This window comes from Tamandua tetradactyla, chromosome 3, assembly GCF_023851605.1.
Source record: "Tamandua tetradactyla isolate mTamTet1 chromosome 3, mTamTet1.pri, whole genome shotgun sequence".
In the NCBI taxonomy this organism is placed as follows: Eukaryota; Metazoa; Chordata; class Mammalia; order Pilosa; family Myrmecophagidae; genus Tamandua; species Tamandua tetradactyla.
In genome coordinates this window covers 192,229,834-192,241,733 of record NC_135329.1, presented here as the reverse complement: position 1 = coordinate 192,241,733, position 11,900 = coordinate 192,229,834, and the positions used below count along the sequence as shown (strand labels likewise).

The window sequence follows — 11,900 nt, the reverse complement described above, 5'->3', positions numbered from 1 at the left end:
CTTGATTTAATAAATTTGATCCATGCCTCCCTTCTCTGGAGGATCATCCTTATGACCCACAGGGTCATGGGCTCCCTTGCAGTATGGACCAAATACTACCCTGGAGTATGGACTAGATACTCCCTTGGAGTATGGACCAGATTGTTGTAACCTCTTTAGACCTAGGCAGTTCTTGACACAAAAGTCTGTGGAATTGAACTAAATTATTTGAATTGGGTTGATTCCATGAGTCTTTAAATAATTCCCAGGAAGCATTAGCTCTTTGGTCTAAATTCTCTGTCCCTGGTGCAGAAACAACAAAACAAAGTTTCCACTAATTTTTCATTGTGTACCTCTTTCCAAAGGGTTGCTTCTCTTGGGAATGCCTTTGACCATCTAGAGTGGCCCTGACATCTCCTGCGCAAGGAGGAACACAGAGGAACAGCGGTGGGTAGGCAGAGTCATGACCCTGAGGCAAAGACTTGCCACAGAGACGTGCCACAGAGACATCAGGAAATGTTTTGTACAGTCTCATGGCTGGCCTTTATTCACTCCTTTCCCCATGTCATTTTATTTTTACATTTACCATGTACTTGCTGTGTGTGAGCACTGTACTTCTGTACATATTAGTTCATCTCATGAAGAGCAGAAATTCCAGATTATTCCTAAGATGGAAGAGTTGGGGGTTGAAGGTGATTTTAGGTAAGTTCTTGACCTGTTTACAGATCTGTAAAATGAATGAGTATGTTATATGATCTGTCAGCATTCTTCCAGTTCAAATTTGCTAAAATTCCATGCAGCTCTGAGATCTAGTTCTTCCTTCCAACAAAAGCCCCAACTCAGTGGAGCTTCCAAACCTCTTTCTTAACCCAGCTCCCCAAAGAGCCTGAGCCAGATGGCTTATTTATGGATGTGATCCCAGGAATAGAAGTGGGTGAGAAGGAAGGAAGGAGGGAGGGAAGGAAAAAAGGAAGGAAGGAAGGAAGGAAGGAAGGAAGGAAGGAAGGAAGGAAGGAAGGAAGGAATGCAAGCTCATATAGCAGCCACTAAGTACATGTAACCAATTAAAATAATTTTTTTAATTTAATTTAAAATTAACCTCCTTGGCCACATAAATTACATTTCAAGTGGTCAATAGTCACACGTTGCAAGAAGCTACCATATTGAACAGAGCAGATAGGGCACATTTCCATCACTGTGGAAAGGTCTACTGGATAGTACTATTAGAGAAGAGTACAAACTCATATGAACAAGAGGGACATTAATAAATTAATCCCTACCTGCTTGTTCAGGCTCATTCCCTGCCACAACTGCCTAAATGCACCCCTACTTTCTACACTAAACCACATACATTTTGGCCATACTTCCAGCTGCCTGTGACTTTCTTTGTAAGGTTTCCTTTGGCAAGAATGTCTTACTTCCTCTGTACCCCATGCTACCTGCTGCTCCTATCTATCCAGAAAACCCCGCTCACCATTCAAAACCCCGTGCAAAAAATTCTCTCCTTGGAGCAGTGTTCCATGATCCTCCCAGAAAGAATGTCAGTCCCTTTTCACTGATTTCCCATGCCCATAACTCAGTTACGACCTCTACACCGTGACCGAACATCGAGTGCCTGCATGCGGCTCTCCCTTGCTGGCCTCTGAAGTCTATGAGGGCAGGGACCAGGTCTCATTCATCTTTGTACCCCTGGGGCTGAGCCCAGTGCTTGGCAGAGAGGAGCTACTCAATCAACGTCATGCTCAGGTCAGTTCCATTTCAGGCCAGCGATCTTATCTTTCACCCTCTCTCCTCCTCATCACAGGGGTTCTCAGCCCTGGCTCAGGCCCTGGTTCCTTCCAGATTCAGCATTGATGTGATGAGAACCCAGAGCTGCAGGCAGGAGCTCAAGCCTTGGGTGTGCGCGGCAATGGATAGGAGGTCAAGTAAAGAAAGCAGGCCCTGAACTCTTCTCCTTCGGGAGAGAGGGCTCTGAGGAGGGATGGGACAAGGCAGGGCCATCTCAGCACACACGCACACTGACCATTCTTTTTCAGTGTATAGTCCCTGCCGGACCCCTCTGGCAGGCAATCTCCTGCCTGGCCATTCTCATCAAGACACTGCACCATGTGCCTGCTCCCCCCAACCCTGGGCCAGCAGAACCTCCTGTGACTAAGTGTCCCCCTGCCTGTTCCCTGAGCTCCCTCCCAAATGAGCACATCCTGGCCATATTCCTCACCACCATCCCTCCTACACCTTTTCCTTCCGTGGTCCTTTTTCTCCCACCTTCCTTCCTGCTCCTGTACTAGAAACCTCCCTGTCGACCTTAATCTAACCTGCCTTTTTCCCCTAAACACACCTCCTACAGTTCAAAAGACCTGATTACTGCACCCCTGCAGTAGCCTCAACACCCAGGCAGGGCCCTCCTGCTGAACTGCTGTCTCAACTGTAATAGCTTCCTCACCAGCCTGCCTTCCTCTGCTCTCTAACCCTTTCCGTTGGAACCATCAGAATCATCTTCCTAAGGTACAAATCATTCTTTTCCTCTAAACATTCACTCTTCTCCATTGCCCATGGGGTGGGGGATGAAATTCAAGCTTCTTAAACAAGAATTCAAGGCATTCCCAGAATCAAACCCCTACCTTGACCACCTCCCTCCTCTGGGACATATCATACCCTTTCCAGGTTGTATGCCTTCTGTCACCTCCCCTGGCCTCATGCCCCCCCACAGTGGCTTCAACCTTCAGCTCAAACATCACCTCCAGGGTCACACACCCCCTGGGTAACTTGGGAGGCAAAGGTGCCATCCTCACCCCTGATGCACACCTAGGAGCTGAGGGGCCTGGAGAAGATTACTGAACCTCACTAAGTTTCTGTTTCTTCTTTTGCAGAACAGGGTCATTCTATTACCTACCAGCAGTCGAGCAGTTCAAATGAGATACTGCATTAAAAGCCTATAGCATGGTGCTGGCACAGAGCTGTCCATTTCTATCGTCGTTGTTATCTCCCAGACAGGTTTCACCCACCCTGCCTCCTCCCTTCCACCACATTTTTCCTGAGTCTCCAGCACAGGGCTCAATTCTTTGGCTGTATGGCAGGGTTGGTTTTGCCCATGTCTGCTCAGTCACGAGAAATGGGACTCAAGAATGGTTCCACCCGTTACCTCCCCAGGCCTTCCCCAGGACAGGCGTCACAAACATTTCTTGAATTTCTCCTGCTCCTCTCCTCCAGCTCCTGCCAACCCACCACTCCCAGGAAAATCCTCTTTGCCACTGATTTCACAGTAGTCATGTAGGTGAGAGAAGGTTTGTGTGTGTGTGTGTGTATGTGTGTGTGTGAGAGAGAGAGAGAGAGAGTCTGAGAAAATGTGAGAATGTGTGCTTAAGAGTATTTGTGAGCACATGAGTGTGAGCACATGTGTATGTCTGTGTGAATAAGTACAAATATGTGTGCGTGTATCAAGAGGATATGAGAACGTGTGTATGAGAGTGTGTTAGTGTGTATCGGACAAGACAACTTTTGAATACCATTTCTGCAGTTTCCCTGATTCCTTGGTTGTCCCCAAAGTCAGAATTTCTTCCAGAGAACATAACCACGCAGTTATAAAACGTTTGTTCAACTTGTTTCCAGCCTGCATTTCCCTGCTGCTATTCTGCAGACAGCACCCAGAACCAAAAAGAAGCAAGGCAGCATCACAAGAGCCAGTGAGTGACTCAGTCGCATGGTTTCTATGAGGATACAAATAAGATTCTGCCCTCCCTGGGGATTGCATTGGGGGCAGGGCCTTTTTCTGCCTACGCGATAAGATTAGCTCATGTTTGCTGAACATTTACTATGTATTAAGCATTTCATTTATGAGCAAAAAAAAGACCCTCAGAGACCCTCAAAGGTTATTATTATATCTTATTATATATTCCCATTTTTTCAAATAAATAAAAAACGAAGTCACAGAGAGGTTGAATAACTAGCTCAGAGTCACACAGCTACCAAACAATGGAACCCAGACCCAACCCAAAAGGGTATCAGTAATTCATGTGTGCTTAACTACTAGATTCAGCTGCTAGAAAATGGCCACTTCAGGGTTTAGCCCATCCCTCATGGCCCTGAGTTCTGAGATAAAGATGTATGAGTGTGTGTGCGTGTGTGTATGTGTGTGTGTGTGAATGTGAATGAATCATTAACCAGGGAATGAGCATTGGGCAGCTCAGGCAGGTGCTGGGAAGAAGAGTAGAAGAATGAGAGCCAAAGAGCATTTTCAAGCGCTCAACCCTGTAGGTCTCCAAACAGCAGCCCCCTTGGGTTGGAGCCTGCATAGCTGACCCACGCCTGGAGGGTCAGCCTGACACCAGGGCAGTGCCAGCTGGATGGCAGGCAGCAGCAATTTGTTCCTGATTGAAGCCAAGCCACTTGGAGTCGTCAAATCAGCAGATGTCAGGGCAGGGGTGGCGTGGGGGTGTGGAAGCCCAATCTAGAAATCAGCCCCTTCCTGGGGGGATATAGCTGGGGTTTGCAAAATGAATGCACAGATAGCAGGAGCCCCACAAACTGCAGATTCCTTGGCCCCACCCTACTGAATCAGTCTCTGGGATGTGATACTGAAATCTGCATCTTCAGAGAACTGCCAACCTACAGAAATACATAACCCTCTGTCTTAGTTTGGGGTCCCAAGAGACCCTGACAGGAGGATTCTTAGGAGCTGATCTATTATAGTGCCCCCCCCACCCCACCCATGAGAGGCCTATAAGGAAATGGGGGGACAGGCCTGGGAAGGGCGGAAGGTAAGTGGGCTGTGAGCTCAGGGAAAATCCTGCAGAAGTAGCTTCAGTCCCATCTGTCGAGGAACTTGGGATGTTATGACGCAGTAACCAGTACTCCAGTCAGCCAACCCAAGCCCTTAGATTATCCAGATATCGATCACACCTAGAACTTTGCTAATTAGCTGGTAAAATTTGGGTTTTACTGGGGACATAGGTAGCTTGTTAATTCACATGGAAAATGATGGAAACAAGTTCTTTTTGTGTCAAAGAAACTCCTGATGTGTAGATTGGTTAAAATCCTTTAGAAACACTTCCCAACTTGCATGAAGGGGTATGAGAACCCAATGAGAACTGTGGTCTGCAATTTTCAGGAAGGCTTCTTGGGCTTGACCTCTAGGATTTCCTGAGTCCAGCCATCGGGCAGAAGGGCTTCTAATTACCTGATGCTGAGTACCAGGATGTGGAATCCTGCCTTTCCATTGTGTTGTTTCCGCCTTGAGTGAGCCTTTCGTGGAAGCTCACTCAAGGTCAGCCAGTGGGGACTTCCTCTGAGCTTTCAAAGCTAATGGTATGACCATGCTAACAGGTATGGTCATACCGTTTAATAACTTACGTATGAATTTGGTCTGAGAGTTGCTTTCATACAGACATGGCAGTAGGGTTGAGAAGGAACAGCTAACCTCACCCAACTCAAGCTTCTTTGACTCTGCCATTAACTACTGGAAAGTACCTAAGAGTTGTGCCTGGGCAGATGGACTAATATTGGCTTGTGACAGGCTAGACACCCAAGGAGTGACCACTCTGATTACAAAAGGAGCAAAAGATATTTTCAGGTGTTCGCAGTTGTGGTTGGACTGCTTTGGAGTCAACTGAGGAGCTAGTTAAGTGCACATTTCTGGGCCCCCTTCCAGACCTACTGAATCAGAATCACTGGGAAAGGGGCAGGGTAGCAGTGGAGGAAATGAGGGACTGGTAATTGGCATTTGTTAGGAAGTGCCCACAGTGAGTCTCTGCACACTGAATTTGAGAGTTACTGCTATGGAAATTTCTTCTCACTCCCCCACGCCCATCTCCACTGTTAAAGCTCATGGCTGGAGTGATGGGTCTCCAAAGAATGGGTATCACCCTTTTATTCAATCTTCCTTGATTGTATCTCCTGGTCTCTTTCTGGTAGAGGGAAGAGTCATTTGGGAGACTGAACTTGTCAGAAATAGGGAAGGAGGGTGGAGATTGGAGTTTTGTGAACTCCGCTCTTAAGAACTCAAGCAGGAGGCAGACACCCAACAGAGCTTTTAGCCTTTGCACCAAGAGGATAATTAGTATTCAGGTGTATGCTTGTAAGACTTTATAAAGTTCCAAAATTTTTACATCTTCCCCCATGGATGACTCCTGCCAATTTCTTCCTAGAGTTAGTAAAACAAGATGTGGGCATGTAGGGTGGAAAGGTGATGAGTTTATCTTTGGTGGAAGTGAGGACATCGGGAGCAAGTCTGAGAGTATCTAAAGCCAGACTTCACAAGGTAGACAGGGCAGAAATGTAGCGAAGAACAGAGAGAGAGAAGGAAGGACCTACTCTAATGAGAAAAAATAATAAGAGCTGTCATCTCCTGCACATGTGCCCTGGGCCCAGCCTTGGGCTAAAAGTTTCCCTTACCTTCTCTCATTTAATTCTCCCCACAAACCAAAGGTTGTGTCTGTTTTTTCTCACTTTCCAAATAAGGAAATGGAACCCCTGAGAGGTTCTGTGATCTACTTCAGCCATTCAGTTGAAAAGTGGCAGAGTCCAGGAGGTGATCTGTCTCAAAAAGAGTATTCCAGGTACAAGGAAGACCTGGCAAAACCTCCCACTGGGAGGGAGCTCCAGAATCAAGGGAGGATAAGTGTGAACTGAGCACAGAGACACAGGGGTCAGTGGGAAGGGATGGGACTGGCTGGCGGAGGCATTGCTCTCTTCCAGGAGAAGTCCTCAAGAAGACATTTGCCAAACGACTGCTACGTACCAGGCTTTATGATAGGTGCTTTCTCTGCTCTCTTAAGCTCTGATAAAGAGGAATATAAAATTAAAAGCAAAAACACAAAAAAATGCCTTGTCAGTGAGTATCCCATTGCAACGCTGAAGCAGCAAATCTGGGAGCCAGAATCTGCAAATCCAGCAGCCTCTAAATCAGATTTCAACCCTTGGGAAAGCAGCGATCCCAGGAAGTGCCCCTACTCTTCCTTTCTTCCTTCTTTTCTTCCTCACCTCCTTCATAAATGCAACAAGTATTGCTAGCACTCACTATGAGCCAGACACTAAGAAGGCAATTTACCAAGCATCTTCCCTTCCCTTAACTCCTCAGATCCGGACATCCTCCCCAAGTTCTTAAATGATGGGGAAATTATCAAAGGTGGCACAGCTTGAACTTGAACTCAGATCTAACTCTAAATGCCATCTTTTGTTGTTTTTCTCCTCATCTCTCCTCTTGTCCTCACCTTTTCCTTTCTAAGGCAGCTGTTGAACAAGCTCAGCCAACCCCACGAGCTCCATTCCCACCCTGCCAAGGTTGTCATCAGAGCAGGACAGGACAGGCCAGTAAAAGAGGGGTCAGTATACAGCTCTGAGTGTACCAGGTCATGCCATGCCAGTGGCAGGCTCTGGGATGAGCTAAATCTGCCCCCTCCTCCCTCACCAAAGGTGGGGGTGTGGGGGACCAAAGGAAAGAACATGTTAACAATCTGCAAATCTCATACTCGAGAGGTGTAAACTCTGAGAACTAGAACACTATGTGTACCTGCTCTAAAGGAGCACCCAGCCCTGGGGATGGGCAGAAGCAGCTGCTAAAGGAGCAATTAGTAACTCAGAAGAAAAGAAGACAGGAGGGTGGAGGGAACTTGCTCCCAGAAGGAACAGATTGTGGGTTCCAGGGCAGAGGGAGGACACAGCTCTCTTGGAAATACCTGGTTTGGAGAATTTTCACCTTCCCCAGACACTGGCAGGGAGAGTTCACAGCCCCAGTCTCCAGCAGGAAAGCCCAGGCTGGGCTGAGTGGAAGGGGGTCCCTGAGAAGGCAGAGAAGGCTGAGTTCTGCTGAGAGGGTGGTGGTGGGGGGAGGCGAGGAGAGCTCGGCCTGAAAGATGTGTTTGGCAGTGGAGTCTAGAATTCTCCTGACCCAGAGCCTCACCACGTGCTCGTTTCTGTTTCTGTGATGACAAAGATTAAGATTGAAGAAAATAAACCAATGAAAAGTGCATAGCTTCTCTCTCTCACCTCCCTTGACCCTGTAGAAAGCAGCCCCACTGGGAGACTGGGGGAATGGAGAGCGCTCCGGAGCAAGTTCAGCAGAGGGCTCCAAGATTCCCCCTAGATTCAGGGTGGACAACCCACACACACCATGGGCAGTAGTTGGTAGCCAGCCCTACTGCTCCCCACTCCCACCCACTGGCTTGAGAAAATTATCAGGATAAGCTGCTGCCACGATGGACACCAGCACAGGTCATCCAATCTCTGGAAGTAGCAGCCCATCCCCTTTACTCTGCAGCTGTTAGCTTCTGCAAGAGCAGGCTCTGGTTACAGGGCATAAACAGGCCACAGAAAGAGCTGGCCCATACTCTTGGCTCCCCTGACTTGGGGAGTGGGGAGGCGGTGAAGGGCTGGAGGAGGGATTTGAAAAGTGGGATGCTCCCTTTCTCGGCTCTGCACGTCTTGCTCTCCTCTCCACTCATCTGAATTGTCTCCCAAAAGTACACTCTTCCTTTCCCAGGGCAGTTGTGTGTACAGATACCCGTGACCTTGATATGATGCATGTGTGCAGATTTTCCAAATGTGTTGCTGTTGGCCAAAGGCCATTCCTGCCACCCGTGTGCATACACACAGTTCCTTTCATTTGGGCAACAGAATACTCACGTACATTTGTCAGCCTTCTACCCCTGACCATTGGGATTGAAAATTTGTGCACTTTTAGCTCAGTAAGGTCCCTGTTACACCCAAAAATGTATTCTGTGTGCTTACAGTGTTCAACAAAGGATGATAGATGAATGGGGTGAGTGTGCTTGGCGGGGCCTTCCAGGGAGAACTTTGCCAACCCGACAGAAAGAGCCTCTCTCACTCTGGAAGAGAAATCAGAAATCCAAACCTGGTTTCATAAAATGGTCTCGCCACATCCTTCAGAACTAAAGGTTATTGAGGTTGCACGTTTCGGAGACCCAGGTGATAACTGGGGTCCCTGCCAGGCTCATGAATTCCTAATGCTGTGTGCATACCCCAGTAGAGGAGGCAAGACCACTGGAAGCCGAACTAGATAGTGTAGGTCCAAACCACATCCTGCATTATCAAAAGGGCAGGAAGGTTGGATGGACTGTGCCTCAATGCCACCTCAAAGTCCCTAATTGGCAGGTTTGTGAAATTTTCTCTGTAGCTCTTATTTAACAATGATTGTAGATCACATCTAGACAAGAATGAAGGGTTGCATGGTTGCTACTCAATTAGCTGTGTGACCTCGGGGGTCTCTTCAGTTCTCTGTCAGTCCTGCATCCCCATGAAATGCAAGCAGGGGTCTGGAAGGCTCATCATTCTACTGTGCTGATCTGTTCACACTTATAAATGACTCACATTCACAACCTTTCTTCATCTGATGAATCAAAAAGACAGAGGCGGAAAAAAAAAAAAGACAGGAGGCCTTCAGGAGCTGCTGTAAGGTGGAAGACCATCCCAAGGGGAAAGATCAGAAAGAGGAGGAGGCAGAGAAGATGAGCTTCAAAAGGTTGAGCTGTGGGGCTGGAGTAGGCCCCATGCATTCCCAATGAGCCCAGCCAGGCCAAAATTCTGCATCAACTGGTTGATGCGGTTCTTAAGGTGTTCTGTTTTCTATCATTTATGAAATCAGTTAATGTAGATTTGGGGGGGGGGGGGGTGCATGTGTGTGTGTGTATCTTGGCTGACTTGAAACTTCCCTTGCAGGGACTAATCAAAGTATCAGGGTATAATGATGTGTATCTGAATACAGATCACAGGATCATGGAATGCTCCGGAAAGAAGGCTTTAAAGACATACTCGTAGAAGCACACACACAAGGAATGGCTTAATAAATGCACGTTGAATGAAGATACTTCAGTACGGATTTAAGAATTTGTTGCCTTATTTAACAATGACTGCTTACTTGTTATGTGCAGGGCCTTGTGTTAAAAAGGGGGGGGGGGTCAATTGCACAAATCCATCAGTTAGAGCAGAGAAAACTTGATTGGGGACCGTTTCATAATTTAATTAAAGGGCTAAAACTATTTTTACAACAGCCCTGAATAGTGACTTTTTTTTTTTTTTTTTGGACATTTGGATAGTCAGGCTTATGGGGCTTGGCAGAGAAATGTTCCTGAACTCCAAGTCAGGGGAAGCATGTGGCTAGAGAGACCTGTAAGCACTTCAAGTTCTGCCCTCACTCCTGGAAGATTTTTTAAGGGAAAAAAGAAATAAAGAGGAAGAAGAAGAAGAAGGAAAAGACAAAGAAACGTCATTTGGTTTCAATCTGTACCCTCTGTCCTCGAATACCCTCTGTCCTCGAATATGTCTCTTAGATGTGGTTGGCCAAAGGGTTTGCTAAAAATATGAAGAGGATGGGGAAGCTGGTGGGGGTGGGGGAGCAACAAAAGTGGGGAGGGCAGAAGAGAGAGAGAGAAAATTTTAAAACGAACCCTATTCATTTCGGACTGCCTCCCATTTTAAGTGTCTCTACCTGCCCCTCTTCTCAGCCACTCCTTTGGCACATGGCTTAGATGGAATTTTTTCAAATAAAGGGGGGAAAATACTCTCATTCCAATTCTTTCTACTGGGCTCAGGAGCCTCTGACGCTGAGAAAACTTCCTAACTTCAAGCTGGTCTCTGTACTGAGATGGACGCTCCAGAGGGTGAGTGAGATGTGGGAAGATGATGAGGGATGGGGAATGGAGGCAAAGGTGGTTGAGCTGTTGCCCGGGACCCACCAGGATCCCACAGGGATACGGGAAACAATTTAATAGGCTTCCAAAGTCAGCCAGCTGGGAAAACCCAAGTCCCCTGTTTCTCAGCTTCCAGGATCTGTTCATCTCTGTCGTCATTGGAATTTACCCAAAGGGAACAGAGAAAGAGAGCCCAGCAGGAGCTGGTTTGGTAGCCGGGTGGTTAGATCACTGGGTTCCTTGGAGCCTGCTTTAGTTCTACCCTTTCAGCCAAGCCCGAGGGTTACTGGAGCAGGCTGAGCTTGCGTTGGCTAGGAGAGCTGAGTCATCCATGGGACAAGACAGCCACGGCTATAAATTATCCTGTGTTTAAGGATGGCTTTCTAAAGCCCTGGCTTTGGGCTCAGAGTCTTTATTTATATCTCTTGCAGGAATACTTTTCAAACTCATGACAGTGCACTCCAAGCACCTGGTCTCCTCTGTAATGAATCCTGCAAGCAACAGGCCTCCAGAGGCCCTGGGGCCAGGACTTGGACTCTGCTCCCACAAACACCCACATGTACATCCCCTCCCACTAACGCCAGGACAGACCCCAGCTTCTTCATGGAAGTATGTGGAAATTCACTGGCACAGCATCACGTGTGAACACACAAATGCATTCAGCCATACACACACACGCACACACACTTTCTCTCTCTTCACATAAATGACTACTGAACTCACTAGTCTTTTTGCCTTTTGGAGATAGCCTCTGCTCACTGTGAAATGTGCAACACACAGAAACCCTTGCTGTGGTTGAAGGGCCCTTCCAAGAGTTACATGTCCACCCAGCTGGCTCAGTAGATTTTTTTAAATTTACTTTTGTAGTTTGACTTTTTGTTTTTGTCATTGTCACTGCTCCTTTGTGACAACATCTTACATGGCAGACAGAGAGGTAGCCTAGGTTAGGAGTTCACACCTTTGAGAAGAATTTCTCTGGCCACTTCACAAGTGACAGTGCAGGAGCCCACAGATGGCCCTCCCCATCGATTATCTGGAAAGGGAAAGAAAAATTTGTTGAAAGAAGGGAAAGAAGGAGTTGGATTATCTCTCCTGCTAATAAATTTTAATTCCTTGCAATCCTCTTTCGCTCACACTTACATGACTTAGTATCCTTCCTAGTCTTTTGTTTCTTACTTCCCTTCTTTATAATTAAATAATGGTGTATAGTTGGGTGAATTAGTGGTTGTTATTTATGTACTTCCTTTGATCTGTTTACCATTATTTGTTTCTTTAAAA

The 11,900-nt window shown here is 47.0% G+C and overlaps 1 long non-coding RNA gene across 1 annotated transcript; it reads right to left on the bottom strand.

The window, feature by feature from the left end:
• Positions 1 to 525: 525 nt before the first annotated feature.
• On the bottom strand, positions 526 to 11,457 carry LOC143676549 (uncharacterized). The gene is made up of 3 exons (XR_013172165.1): positions 11,346 to 11,457; positions 7,653 to 7,895; positions 526 to 706 (listed from the first exon to the last, which is right to left on the bottom strand). It is a non-coding gene; the product is annotated as an uncharacterized LOC143676549 (long non-coding RNA).
• Positions 11,458 to 11,900: the final 443 nt, after the last annotated feature.